The sequence below is a fragment of the Panicum virgatum genome, chromosome 8N (genome assembly GCF_016808335.1).
Source record: "Panicum virgatum strain AP13 chromosome 8N, P.virgatum_v5, whole genome shotgun sequence".
In the NCBI taxonomy this organism is placed as follows: Eukaryota; Viridiplantae; Streptophyta; class Magnoliopsida; order Poales; family Poaceae; genus Panicum; species Panicum virgatum.
The window spans coordinates 44,227,887-44,242,606 of NC_053152.1; the positions used below are offsets into that span (position 1 = coordinate 44,227,887).

General features: G+C 47.1%; 1 long non-coding RNA gene across 2 annotated transcripts; it reads right to left on the bottom strand.

Moving 5' to 3' along the window:
- Positions 1–233: 233 nt before the first annotated feature.
- LOC120684505 lies at positions 234–3,872 on the bottom strand. 2 transcript variants are annotated; one of them, XR_005679326.1, is made up of 3 exons: positions 3,531–3,872; positions 652–1,383; positions 234–504 (listed from the first exon to the last, which is right to left on the bottom strand). It is a non-coding gene; the product is annotated as an uncharacterized LOC120684505 (long non-coding RNA). The 2 variants fall into 2 exon arrangements; XR_005679325.1 differs by having other exon boundaries at positions 3,736–3,871.
- Between the last annotated feature and the right edge of the window lie 10,848 nt (positions 3,873–14,720).

A 14,720-nucleotide genomic window follows, 5' to 3' on the forward strand; every position in this document is an offset into this window, starting at 1 on the left:
TTAATTGGTAATATCAGGTTGTGGGGTTTGCGTTTCATATAGTAGTTTAGTGCGGCTTCAGTAATAAGCGAGGATGTCTTATGATTATAACTGTGGAACTATTTGGGTGTATTTTGTGGTCAACGGTCTGCCACGATGGATACGGATTGACTGTATAAAATAAAGGGATTAAAGAATATTATAGTAGATAATATTGTACTAGTTACGGACGGAAGAGGTTCACGCATGAGTACTTGGGAAAGTAGCGCCTAGCATACAATCTGGATCTCCATTTCTGACAGCATAGGAGCTGGAGGAGAACAGAGTGTTTACTAATTAAGGAGGCATTACATTTGTGAGCAAAAGACATTGCTGCATATATACATTCAGCGGAATGGGAAATCCCTTCACGATCACATCGTCTGGAAGCTGATGATTGAATGCAGGGCCTGTGGATGCATGTAGGCTGATGATGATAAGCATAGGTGATATATGTATGGCTATATAGCCAGATGGTGGATTTCCCTGCAGGTGAAACGGTTTAGAGGTTTCTGTCGGTAAAAAGGCAAATGTAGGCTGCAGAGCAGGTAATATAGAGGCTAGTAAGAGTATTGTAGAAAGTAATACTGAATTGTAGTTGACCTGTTTTATTAGGTGTTCTAGGATACGTACCAGCAGCAAGTAGCAGTTGAGGACCTCTATGCCGTGTTATGCGCTAATGATGGAAGTAGGATCCCCTAAGATACTGGTAGGTAGCTATCATATAATATTCAAATAGGAACAATTCAGCTTCGATTATGTTTGCCACTGTAAGTAGAGCTGGAGGAAGCATCTAAAGCAGAAAGTTGGCGGCTGCTCGGACCTTTATAGTTGCGGCTGTATTGGGTAAGCAACTGATAAAGGTTATTGTCCAAATGAGCGTGCCCGATGTGATGCAGAGCTTTATGTTCCTGCTAAGGGTTAAGCAAAGCCATCGAAGCGGGTACAAGCTCAGGGATGGTCGGTGATTAATGTAAATGTGAGGAGCTCGAATCCACGCTGGAATGGGAGGTAGCTTTGCATCACAGTGAGCGGAGATAAAATGTAGCAACCTTCTCCAAACAGCAGATGCTAGAGTGGGTATGACAAAAGCTCTGAACACATGAACTGGATCCATATGTATGTTACCAAGTGAAATCTGGAGAGCCAAGGAGAGTAGGGCGTCCACTAAAGGGATGTTAAGTTCAAAGGAAGCTAGTTGGATGCTGGTTTCGGTAGTTAGGTCTACTGATAGTTGGGCATCTGTGGTTGAGTCAGAAGGAACTTGCAAACTTGTTTCAGCATTGAGGTCTACTGCTATGTGAGCTTCTCCGATTACTGAATGGTGTTTTCCTGACCTGGTAATGAGGTGCTGTGAAGCTATACCTGAAGTGAAAATAAGTCACGTAAGTGATGATACAAGGCATTCTGTTTTGGTTATCTCAATCTTTTAGAATGAAATAGGTATGACCGAGTAGTAAGAAGGAACAGCATCAGATAAATTGTTGAAATTTCATTCCATAAGCATCGGGACTAACTGAAGGTTTATTTGGTTACTGGTAAGCAGCCGACGGCAGCGTGATTGTTTCTGTGGATTGGACAGCGTATTATCTGGACAGAGCAGCATTGTTTTGCGCATAATTAGTTAGGCCTGCAAATGTTCGTAGTATGAACGATAATAGTAGCAGCCGTGCATAGGAAGACAAGCACTCTAACCTGAAGGGGACTCCTCAGAGGTCATAGTTGTAAAGTGAGGTAGCGGGCGTTTTAATGTGAAATGTGGCCTTAGTTTGTGATTTGGGCGGCAAGTGGTCAGATGCTTTCAATTCAACATAAGAATACATGTAGATAAAAATTATGAAGTAGGCCGACTAAGGGCGAACGCACCAGTAGTAAAAGTTTAAACGTAAATAGAAAGCAGCTTATGCTTGTTTCAGGCAGCGTGAAGGAGGAACTGAATGCTTAAGAAGGATCCACCAGAGCTTAGTTGTGGAGCGTATCTGTTTTTTATTTTTATTTTTGTCATTTCCGCGAAAGCAATTCCAAAAAGGAGTCTACTGGGTGTCACCAGCCTCTTCAGTCCTTGCAATCAAGCGGAGGGAACGGTCAAATAACAAGCGCAACTAAAGTGTATGCAGATGACAGGACCTATGTATTGATTATTTGTGATTTTAATTGAATATGAGAACATATGTAGAGGAGAAGTTACGAAGAAAGGACACAAAGGGCCAATGCAACAGTAGTCAAAGATAAGACGTAGATACCAAGCAGCATTTGTATGCTTTAGGCAGCGTGAAGGAAGAACTGAATGCTTTAGAAAGAACCACCGGAGCGTAGTCGTGGAGCATACCTGTTTCTCTGTTTTTCCGCGAAAGCAAATCTGAAAAGGAGTCCACTGGGTGCAACCAACGTCGTCAGTCCTTAGAGCAACTCCAGCAGGGCTCCTATTTGGATGACTAAACTCACATTTTAGTCATTTTCTTAAATTTTCATCTCCCGCAGGGCTCCTATTTCAATGACTAAAATGAGGAGGTGACTAAATTTCCTCTCCCACCCTCTCAATTTGGTTACCCTCTACTTAGACTACCAAAAATAGGGCCCACCATTTTTTCCTTTTAGTCTATTTAGAAATCTATTTAGTCGGTGCTGCTGGAGTAGAGACTATATTTTAGATGACTAATTAAATTTGGAAAGTGGGTGACTAAAATAAATTTTAGTCACTCAAATTTAGTCACTCCACTGGAGTTGCTCTTACAATCAAGCGGAAGGCAGGGTCAAATAGTCAGCGTATCTGATTCTTATGAATATGACAGCACCTATCGATTGATGATTTGTGAGATAATCTGTTGAACATAAAATGAATAAAGGACGCATACGAGGCATGCATCAAGACGAGGTATGCTGACCACAAAACTCGTCGGTCCTTACAATTAAGCGGAGTTCAGGGGAAATTAGGTAGGTTAGGTAAAGCTTTCAGACATGTAAACACCTATCGTTTGATGCAGTGTTGGGCATGTAATAAAACGAGGGAGGGAGGAGGGGGGGGGGGGGGGGGGGGGGTGGAGGACAGAAGCATCAGCATAGCCTGTGTCGTTTGTGGGAAAAGTTTGCCCGTACGGAACCGAAGTAATTAACTGGGGTTAATGCGGACCGCTTATAAATAATTAAAGGCAGTTGTCTGTAGTCAGGTGCGTTCGCGTTGTTTTGGGGGAAAGATAAGTGAGCCTAATAGGGACAACGACCAGAAGAGAGGTGTCTGTACTCAGTTCCGTTCGCTTTATAAGGGGGATAGCATAAATGACAGTTAATCGGAGCTTAACAGCGTAGGAAATGATATAGGTAGACATACCGGCGCAGGACAAGGATTCCACAGCAGGGCAGACAAGGAACTCGCATTTGCAGACGTTGGACGACATGAGCACCACGTAGGATGGAAGGGGGGGTTGGGGGGGGGGGGGGGAGGATCTAGTGACCGTAGATCCGACGAAAAGGTTATGTCGGGGAGGGGAAAAGAAACGAGAATGCTTACTAACCCTGGGAGGCGAAATGGCTTGGTCGGACACGTCGATTGGAAAAGCAGCGGCCGGCCGTTAGCGGACCTGATTGAACCTAGATGAGGGGAGGTTGAGAGACAGAAATGGCGGAGCCGGAACAAGATGCTGAGGAAGAATAAAACCGTAGCAGCTTAGACAAACCATAAGACCAGGAAGGAGCGGACAGTAACATGGAGAGGCGCACCTGAGCGAGCAGAGCTTGGGGGAACAGCAATGGCCGACGACGAACAGTCCGCCGGGGAAGAAGACCACAGTCAGACCACGAGTGCAGTAGGAGGAGGCCTCTAGTAGGAGAGGAGGGTCGCCACATGAAAAGGAGAGATGCAGTGGCAAGGTTTGGTCACGGGGCGTGCAGTGCAATGGGAAAACAGCGAGTACCGTGTTGACTGGGGTAAGAGTGGTGGGAGACAAGCGTGGTTGCAATAAGAACTGTTGGATGGGGATCTAACGGCAGGCATTTAAAAGGCGACGTGGATAGCCTAGCTGACTAGCTATCCGGGGAGGAAGGCAAAACCGGGGAGGCTTCACCTGGGGTCGGCCGAACCCAGATGGCCTCCCGTCCAGGTGCATTTTGACATGGAGTACTGTCGGTGTTCCGTATCACCAACGAGTGAATTTGTCTGCGCTCACTAGCCTGGATGGTAATGCAAGGAAAGGCACAAGGATTATACTGGTTCGGGCTGAATGTCCCTACATCCAGTTCGAGTTTCTCGTATTCCTGCACTAGTTTGTAGTAGGGGGTTACAAACGGGCGGGAGAGGGAACAAACTCCCAAGCCTCTGTGTTGCGTGAGTGTTAGTGTGTAAGAAGTCATCCTCTGCTCGTCGGGGGCTCATCCCCTCCGTTTTATAGTCCAAGGGAGGGACAGTGCGATACATGAGAAGAAAGGCAAAAAAGGGCAAAGATGAGGGGGTCGGGTGCTCTCCGACCCCTTTCCCTCAGCAGCCAGTCCAGGTGGGCCCGGCAGATGGTGACGGAGGATGCCTGCCCCCATCCTTGGTGCTGTGCCGGTCGTGGCGGACCGGGATGGGCAGGGCGTACTACTGATGACGTAGCCGCTTGCAAGTCATGGTCAATCAGCCGTGTCCTTTGTCATGTTGGTCAGCACGTCCCCCGATGCTGACTTCCGGGAGGAATGGTTGGGTGGCGTCCTCCCCCGGGATGGACTTGTCAACTCGGCGTCTATCATGATCCATACCGAGGTGTGGGGTGGCCAGGCCTCCCACTTGCCTGATGTGATTCCACGCGGGGGCCTCCTTTTGACCGGAAACGCTCCCCCCACCTCAGGGTCGGTCGGCCACCATGTGGCGGTGCAGGTACTTTGTCCATAGAGGTCGGGCGGAACAAGGAAGCCACTGTGAGGGTTGGGCGAGATGGACCTCTCCCTGGGGGTTGGGCGAGGCGGACCTCTCCCATCACGGAGCTTGGTCGGGGCCGGATCCACCCTCAGGGGGACTCCAAGCGGGCCCTGGGCCATTTTTCTGAGGTTGTTACTTTTATCCTCATCAGTAGCCCCTGACCCCCCTCGCGGTTATGAAAAAACCGCGTGGTGGGAGGGAGGTCTCATTTTGCAGGAAACGCTCGACGGTCTGGCGAGTCGTCCCATCACTCTCTTTTGGGTTTCGGTGGGTGCGCGCGAGCGCACCCACTGGGTGTAGCCCCCGAGCCTCTGAGTGAAAATCAGAGATTCGCTCAGAGGGTTTAGCAAGCACATTGGCATGCGCGGGCCTGCTGCCTTGATGAGACGTGACGCTGTCTCTCCAAGCTCAGGTAGGTGCGTGCGAGCGCACCAAGTGGGTGAAGCCCCTAAGCCTCTGAGTGAATCAGAGATTCGCTCAGAGGGTTCAGCAAGCGCATCCCCCTTTCATCTGATGATCATTTAAGTGCGCGTGCGTCTCTTCGACAAGACCCGTCAGGGTGGACGGTGGTCGGGTCAAGCATTGTCTTCAACTGTCCTCGCTTGTCAGGGCCTACCCTGTGTCATCGTGTTGCGTTGCTCCAACCGGGGTTTTTTCTGTTTCTCTCATGACGCGTTGTGCCCCTTGGCGTTGAGGCTAGATCCATTGATTTGGGCCGGCCCCCATCTTTTCCTGGCTATAAATAGGGCGTTCCCGGGGCTTCATCCCCATTAGACTCTCTCTCATCTCCGCTCCTACCCTCCTCCCGTAATGGCGCCTTTCCTTGCCTTCATTCGCCCTCCCAAGGGGGTTCATTGGTCCTTCAGATCTTGGTGCTAGAAGAATGTTTGCAAATGGCAGAGGATGGTTGGAGGATGCCTCCACGCCGCTTTGCAGTTGGAGCAAGTCACAGGGACTGCTCGGATGACAAACACGTTTGGCACCCCCTCGTTCTCTGGCTAGGATTGGCACTTGATCGATGACGACGGTGGCTAGGCTGTCCGCTAGTGTCCCCCGCCGCAACGCCCCCTGGAGGAGATGCTAGAAGAAAGTTTGCGAGGATGGTATTCCTCTAGACCTTCATATTCTGGCTGCTACCTCCCCCAAGACGGGCAAAAATTGCCATCCTCCCAGTGGCAAAGTTTTTTGTTTCTTGTAACAGCCACGGGCCGAACGCACTTTGTAGTATTTATTCGCCGAGAATAAAGCCACTTTCTTTCGGATTACACTGTTCGAGCCGACCCTTGCTTGTCCGTTTGTGCTTTTCATAGGCTGGCGGTAGGGGGGTCTCGGTTCGTCCAACCCGCCCTTCCCGTGGCAGGTTTCACGAGGTGCCGAGCCCAAGCCCCTGTGTTTACCTGAAAGTGGTCGGCGGGCCGACCCCTCCTTGGTTGTGACTCCACCTGGATCTCTTCGTGAGTCCGACCCCAAGTTTCCAGTTCGATCTCGGGTCACCGATCGGGCGTTGGCTCGCCTTTCCATCGTCTTCCTCGTGTGTTCCTTTCGATCAGGATGGAGGGGTTGAGCCATGCTGCTCAATCCCTCAATGGGCGAAGTGCATTGCTTGTCGAGCTGCTAACTGGTCAGTTCGAGTGGAGCCCCAGTTCCCGTTCACGAGGATCCGACGTTGGTCAGCTGGTGTTTGACTCCAATTTCTCGGAGGCCAATTCCATATAGTTGTCAGGTCTGTTCGACCGGTCCTGATGGCTTGCTACATTTCTTCGAGGAGAAACCATTGATTGTGCCCAAGCCGAGACTCAAACGCAGGTTGGGATGCCCTTGGTGCTCGCCGCACTAGGGTACTAGCCACTAGCGTGCCCATCCCTTCGGGCCCCTCACTCTACAAAGTTGGCCCAGGGCAGCTGTCGAACCCTCCAGTGGGCCAGCCTTCTAACCCTGCCACCTTAAGGGCCGTAGGGGCGTATACAGCCCCATATCCCGTCAGGCCTTACCTGCGGCAGTTGAGGCCCATGATCGCCGTCATGATCTTCCCAGAGACGCGCGCCGGATGGTGTGATGCGTGGCTCCCATTTCATCGTGGGAAGACCAAGGCGTGGCCTGGGTTGCGGCGATGGTCGTCTCTCCTATTGAATGCAACACTCGAATTGGGGAGGCGTGTGGGGATTCGTACCCTTGCGCAGAGCCCGTTGTTTGTTGACACGTCGTGGGGAAGTTGAGGGGGCGCGTTGCCTGGGGCTCCGAGCCAGACCCGAATCCCAATAGGGACTTCCCTCATAGAACAGGAGGCACTCGCCGATGACTTCGCCATGGTCATCGTCCACGTCACCGCTGAGACCAACATCGCCGAACTCCTGCTGCAGGCCGTCAGCCTTGGAGGGGGCATGTGTGACTGACGTGGTGGCACCGACGAGGTGGGCTACGGTCGGTTGCGCGACACGGGCGACGTTGGTTGAAGTGGCCTGCGGGCATGCCCCTGGTGGTGACGAAGAACTCCTTCTGGTTCTTGTACCTAAGTTAGCTTTGCCGTAGCCTTTTCTCCTTTTGCATACTCATGTAACTTGTTCGTTTTATTCCAGTCTTTCGAGGCTGGCGGACTTTTTGTGTAAAAATTTCTACTATTCATGAGGATGCAATCGCTTGTAGATTCTACATTTACTAGGTAGAGGTCGGTGAGCCGACCCCTCCTTGGTTTCGACCCTGTTTGGGTCACTTCGTGAGTCCGACCCCGAGTTCCCCGTTCGATTTCACCGATCGGGTGTCGTCTCATTTTTGCTACATGTTACCCTTCCGCGCACTTCTTTCGCTCGAAGTGGGAGGGGCCGAGCCATACCACGTTTTTCGTCGGGGCTAAAAATGTGGCACTCGTGGAGTTGGTAACGGGTGAGTTTGAGTGGGGCCCTGGCTCCCATTCGTGGGGATCCGGAGTGAGTCGACTAGCGACTAACCCCAGTCTCTTGATGCCTCGACCATCATAGTTATCGGGGTCATCCGGCCGACCCTGACGGCTCGTAGCCTACCCTCGGGGGAAAACACGGGTTGGGAATGGATCAAGACTCAAATGCGGGTCGGGACGCCTAGAACAGTTGGTCGTGTCTGGATTTTGGCCGCTGGGGGCCTGTCCGTCCCTGCCCCTCACTCGGTGGTGTCCTCGGGCAGCTTTGAACCCATTGATGGGCCAGCTTTCAAACCCTGGGGTGTTAATGGGCTGTTGGGGCATTTTTCAGCCTGTATCCCTCCTTACCTGGGCGTACCGAAGTCTTTACTCCACGAGGCATGTTTCTCCACAGGCCGCCACTGTTGGCGTCGTGGTCCCCAGCATTGACGGGATGCGACGCATCGTGGGTGGCCGCGGCTATAATGATCGTTGCGGGGATCGAGGCAGCGGTTCACCTTCCTCGTCTACCCCCTTATATCAGATTGGAGGGGGCGACGCTCGGCTCTTTTTGCCTACATTAGCAAAGCAAGAAAAATGCGCTCACCTCACCCTCTTCGCCATCTTCACCGCCGTCGAGCCCCTGCGCACCCGAGCTCTCTCACATCCTCCGGCCGTGTCGACGTGGTAGCCCTCGAATGTGTCCCCCGTGCGCCTGGGCGGTCTGGTGGCCAAGGGGCTCCTGTGCCTGCTCACTAACGCGGTGGAGTGGATCGAGCCCGGCAACGAGAGGTCGCCGTCCCCACCGGATGGCTATGTTGTCTCGTTCGTGCACTTCCACGAGCGCGGCTTTACGACGCCCGCCCACAAGTTCTTCTGCGGACTGCTTTACCACTACAAGATCAAGGTGTAGCATCTGAATCCCAAGGGGATCCAACACATCTCGGCCTTCATCATGTTGTGCAAGGGCTATTTGGGGATTCTGCCCCACTTTGAGCTCTAGAAGTACTTCTTAGCCGTTGCGCTTCAGACGGCGATGGTGGCAAACACGACGGTGATTCCTCCGATCAGCTGCGTCGACATTCATCCCTGCAACAACCGGGCCCGCCAGTACATGGATCTCCACCTCAAGAGGTCTCATAGAGGGTGGCATCCCACCTGGTTCTATGTCAAGAACTACGGCCATGTCCCCTCCCGATCTTCACCGGCCAACCCGTGACAGGGGTTCCGCGCGAGTGGTCGGACGACCCGGTGTAGAAGGAGAAGGAGAGGCTCACCGGCTTGCTGGGCTCCATCCAGTAACTAAAGGAGCATGGCTTGACCGGCGTCAGGGTTATCGGGGCCTATCATGCGAGGAGGGTAGCACCTATAATGGCATGGACCCTTACCTTGTAATAGATGGGCCCTAACATCACGTTCGATGGGAGCGTTGTAAGGTTCACCGGGGTGTCCGACCCTAGAGGGGGAGGGGGTGAATAGGGTCGCTAATCGCTTTCTATCCTAGGGCTCAATCTGTCTTCAACCTATTCTACTCATATGTAAAAGTGGAATGCTTATGTGGAGCTTGGTAGGTAAAAACAATCCTAGCAAAACATTATATCTGAAATATTGTCAAACTAAGAGAGAGATCTATTCTATTTACTGAGACTAGTCAAAAAGGCCATTGGAAAATAATGTTGGAGATGGAGAAAGATGAAACACACACATTTAGATAGGTGGACATGTGCATGTGGCAAATGGATGATCCTGAGACACAAATGAAGTTCTCGTTATCGGATTGCACATGGTTGGAAGATTTGAGTATGGAATAATTCTTCAAAGTAACTTGGAAAATTAATGAAGCCAAAAAGAACTAAGGAGCATTTTATTCTTCTCTCTTTTTTTCTTTCCTTTTCTCTCTTTTTTCATTTTTCTATTTTTCTCTTTCTTTCTTTTTTTCTTCTTTTTGCTCCTTAGAACTTTTGATAGCATAGAATACTTACCCAGCCATCCCCCCATGCTTGAACGAATGCTCGTCCTCGAGTATGAATAGTGGGAGAACCAACTAGCTAGGGTAAGTATCTCAAATTCACCTTCTTCTTCGTAGAACCGCTTGAATCTCCGGGGAGCCTTGTCTCCCAATATTTTTCTTTATATGGTGCCCTTGATTCTTTTGATTCCGTCGAAATGATAATCCATACTCAAATTGGGTTGTGGTCAAGGAGGTAATCACAAAAAGATATTTTTGGTTTAGGGTGGATATCCAGCGAGGTTTGCAAAATTCCCGAAGTAGAAACTCACAATGCATGGATAAATAGGCTAGCAGAAAGAAGGTTACACAAAAAAACGGAATGACCAGCTTCTTAGTCTCATACCAAAGAAATCAATCTTAATCCAACTCATCAAAATATAAGTTTGCAATCTAAAGGTTTCATCATGAAAGAATGTGTATGTATAGGCTTTGGTAGGTAGAACTTTGCAAGAGATTCACAAATGTAGACTAGCATAGGAATTAAGTTTTCAAATTAAACAATCACAAGGTGTAAGCTCATCGGTAGACTTAAATCAAAGAGCAACATAGAATATGTGGGTTTAGAATTTAGTCATTTAACCTCCACAAATAAAAGAGCCGGTATTTAATCATTTTCATTCCATTTAACTGAGAGCAAATGGTCAAGTCATATACAGCATAGTGTAGGTAAAACAAAGCAGCAACTTTCATTATTTTTCCATAAGCATAAGGCATTGCCAAAATGTATCAATGTGGTGAGCACAAAGTGATAGTGATCCTACACTTATTGAAAACAAAAACAAAACTAGGTTGTCCTCCTAGAAGCCATGTGATAGGTTGAGAGATATATACAAAGGTTGCATCTATGGTTGAAGGCATATATGTACAAGCATTTAGAAAAAGAGAGAGTTGAGGAAGAATTACCGTCCTTCTCGATGCTCGTAATGAAGTGTAGCGCGGCCTCCCCCATACTTAAGCATTGAGCTAAGCATGGAAGAAGAATCATGAGCATCTTGTGGCAACTGTGATTGTCTTACTCCATGAAATCTTTCTTCCTTGTCCACGAAATCCTCCCCCATGCTTAGCATGATGCTAGGCGTGGAAGGAGAAGATGGATCATCTTGCAATTCTTGAAGTCCTTCCCTCATGTGTATGAATATCATTTTCAATGTGTCTTCACCTTTGTTGCCTCAATTTTCCATCAACTTCTTCTTGGACTAAGTCAGGGTCCCAATCATTGCTTCACGTCGTCGTCACCTCCTTCAATTCCTCGTTGTCCCATTGCTGCCTCATCTTCACGATTTTTTTTCTTTCAATTTCCAGAACAGAACCTGTTCTGAAACATTACTCCATTACGAAGTGCACGAATTTTCCTTTTCAACGAGTCCTTATTCACCCAAAATTAATTCCGAACAAGAGAGTTGTGTCCATTTTATCCCAGCGCTGCAATCTGTTCCGAATTTCAGAACGCGCAGCGTCCAAAGTTTTTGCCATATCTCCTTGTACGGGTCTTCAAATTCATTGATCTTGGATGCGTTGGAACGGGAATTTGATGAAAACAGAGGGGCTTGCTTTCAAACTTTGGAGATGTTGACGAATTTGATTTCTTCTTTGATCACGAATTCATGGGAACGCTTTGTCATGCCTGCAAAACAATTCAAGTGCACAATCTACCCCCAAGGTGACAGTCGGGAGTAGAGACAATCGCCAACAAACCTACCATTCCTAAGATCTCAATTTGTGGCATAGCTAGCTTAGCGAAAAAAATAAAAACCTAGTGAGTGTACATGTGTGCTAGTGTAAATGCAAATGAGAGGAAGGTATATAAACAAAGACAATGTTTACACCTAGTTCTAAACACCATGTTTACAACTAGGTTGCCGAACTTCTCCATAGCCAAAAAGACTTATTTAACCAAGGTCAAAACACCATGTCTATCCCAAGATCAATAGGCCTTCATAGCACAAGAAAAAAAATAAAGCTCATTGCAAAGCTTATAAACCAACCAAATGCACCATGAGAACAAAATGGATTGTTATCTTGGTCAAAAGAGCTTAAAGATGGAAGTCCACAAACAAGTTTAAACGCCATATTTACACAAGATTGTAAAAGGTAAATGACAAGCATTACATGGATAGGAAAGCATACATCAATAAGATTGAGACCAAGCTAGCAAAATGAGGGCATGAACAATGTAATGGATGCAAAGTGCAAATGCAATGTTAGCAAAAACAAGTGTTAGCAAGGTTGAAAGGATCTTTCGATGTTGTTCCGCAACTAGTTTATTCAAAAACAATTGCTAAGAGTGACAAAAAGCCTTCGCGACACTTCATAAGAAGTGAGGTTTTTGTCAATGAAAAGGTTATTTATCGAAAAAGGATCAAGCAACCGAGCTAACAAGGTTTTAGAAGTAGGTTTATGGGTTTCCTATATTTTGGTCTTAAAACAAAAATTTTGAAGAGAGTGTGTAGGGTATAGAAATTCTATCTAAGGTGGTTTCAAAAAAACTAAAGAGAAACAAAAGTTAGATTTTTTTTTGAATAAAAAACATACCCTATGGTTTTGGGATTGTTCTGAGTGGTTTTCCTAAGGGTTTTAGGATCTCAAAAGCGAGGCTAGTCAATGTTTTTAGAAAAGGTTTTTTTTTAAATGCAACATGCAATGCAATGCAAGGGTGAGACGAACAACATGGTATGCAATGCAACACGGGGTGCGTGAATAAAATGATATGACATGATGAGGTGGTCTAAAACAAAACAAAAAGTTATCCTAAGTTAACTAGCCACAAGTTTAGAATCAAAGGGTGGTACAATGCTTCATAAATCTCTCTAAAAGGGACACAAAGAAAAAGACTCTAAACACTAATAGGCACACAAAAAGGTCTACAAGTTTCCCAAGACCAAATAACAAAGTGCTCCCTCAATAACATTTAGAATGAACAACATGAAGTTGTGGTTTTTGTTAGAGCAATGGTACAATGTTACTTGATATTCCGATTAAAGAGTGCAATGTAGACAGTCATATTAATATATATAAAATAAAAGATCGGGTTGCCTCCCGCAAAGCGCTTCATTTAGAGTCATAGAGCTCGACTTTCTTACATACCTTCTAATTGATGCGAAGCCATGGTCCTTCATGCAAGAGGTGAAGGTGTTCCATGCAGCTCTTATTCCACTTTCCATGTTGGACATGATGAATCACGCTTAATGGAAAACTTGCCCAATCGTCTCTCACATCATAGTCACCTCCTTCTTTGTTGTCATTTGTCTCTACCTTTCTTTTCACGGATTTTCCTCTCTGTCCAGATAGGGAATTGCTCCAAACAACTGATCCGATGCAAGGTGTACGAAATCTTCTTTCCAACAAGTCTTCATTTGCCCAAAACGCATTCCAATTGAGAGAGTTATGCCCCTTTTTCCCATCACTGCAATATGCCCTGTGCTGATTTCAGCACGTGCATCTCCGATGTTTGAGACATAGCTCCTCAAGTGGGTCTTCAATTGTATCGATCATGGATGCGTTGAATCGAGGACTTGATGGAGATTCTGAATATTCAACTTTCTTGCATTGTAAATCTCTGGACTTGTGCACAAAATTTATGAGGCTTAGCGACGTCCGTTCTTGAAACTAGAAGATGTTGATGATGGTATTCAAAATTTTGGGCACAGTTTCCCTCCTCATCATTTGAGTTTCATGCCCTGCATGGTTAGTGAAATTCGGGGCTTCTCCCGACATGTGCTCTTTTAGGGTCATGAGCTTGACCAAACGCAAAGCAAGATCGAGATTTGCAATTATTTGTAAACATATGCAACATAATCACATCCTCAATTAAATTTCATCAACAAGGCATGGTGTAATTAAATGCAGCATATGTTTCTTGCATAGCGCGGAGCTCATTATTAGGCAGAGGTTCTTTCAGCATGAAATCAACCTTCTCAAGAAAATCTAACCTATCATCATGAAAAGGACAAGGCATAGAATTTAAACTTTCATTCCGACTATTGGTTCAAGCATGAGATTTTTAATGATTATCAACAAAACCAATAGAAGCTTGAGAATTCACTGTATACCTTAGCCTCGGAGCTTTTTCATACTCATTGGAGTCATGGTGCTTTGTGCGAGATGTCATCTTGATACACTCCTCGTGGTCCATCGTGATTTGCTTCTCACGTCTCCATGTGTTGAATGTTGCGCTCTTGTAATCCGTCGTGGTTTGTTTACAACATCCTCGTTTGTCGAAGGTCGACCGCTTGTGCTTTCATTTGCCAATGTCATTGGGGTTCTTCCTCTGCTCCAAGCCTCTGAATTTTATCATGTACGCTTGATGAAAACATCGCCCAAGCTCGCCTTCATTGTTATCATCGTCATCTTCTCTATCTTGTTCTCATCGCGTTGCTCCTGCCTCTTCTTCGTGGAATCTCTCCTGTATACTCAACAGAACATATACCAAAATATAGCTCTATTGAAAAGTTTATGAAATTACCTTTCCAACGAGTGGTCATTCGCTTTAAACGGAGTCCAAACGAGGGAGTTATGACCGTTTTCCTTTAGTGCTGCGTGCTGTCCAGAAAATTTCAGAGTGCACGACCTTTGATGTTTTGGCCATAACTTCTTGTAGGAAACTTCGATTGACTTCATTTTTTATTCGTTGGAATCGGAACTTTGTGGAGCTTTTGAATAAAAATATACTGCAATTTTCTTCTGAGATTGAGCAGAATATCGATGATAACAATGACTTCTTACGAATCGATCCAAAGATGTCGATGATCTTGATCTTGTGGTCTTCGGAGCGTCTTGTTGTGCATCCTTGGCTTTAAGGTCATCACCATTGATTCACCAACGAGTAGCATGGCACCAATGGTCTGTCTCCATGGTTCTTGCTTTGCCTAAGGTGTCGGGATCGAAGGAGGCTCCCGTGCTTTGTGTCGATGATCAGAGCGGTCTCTTTC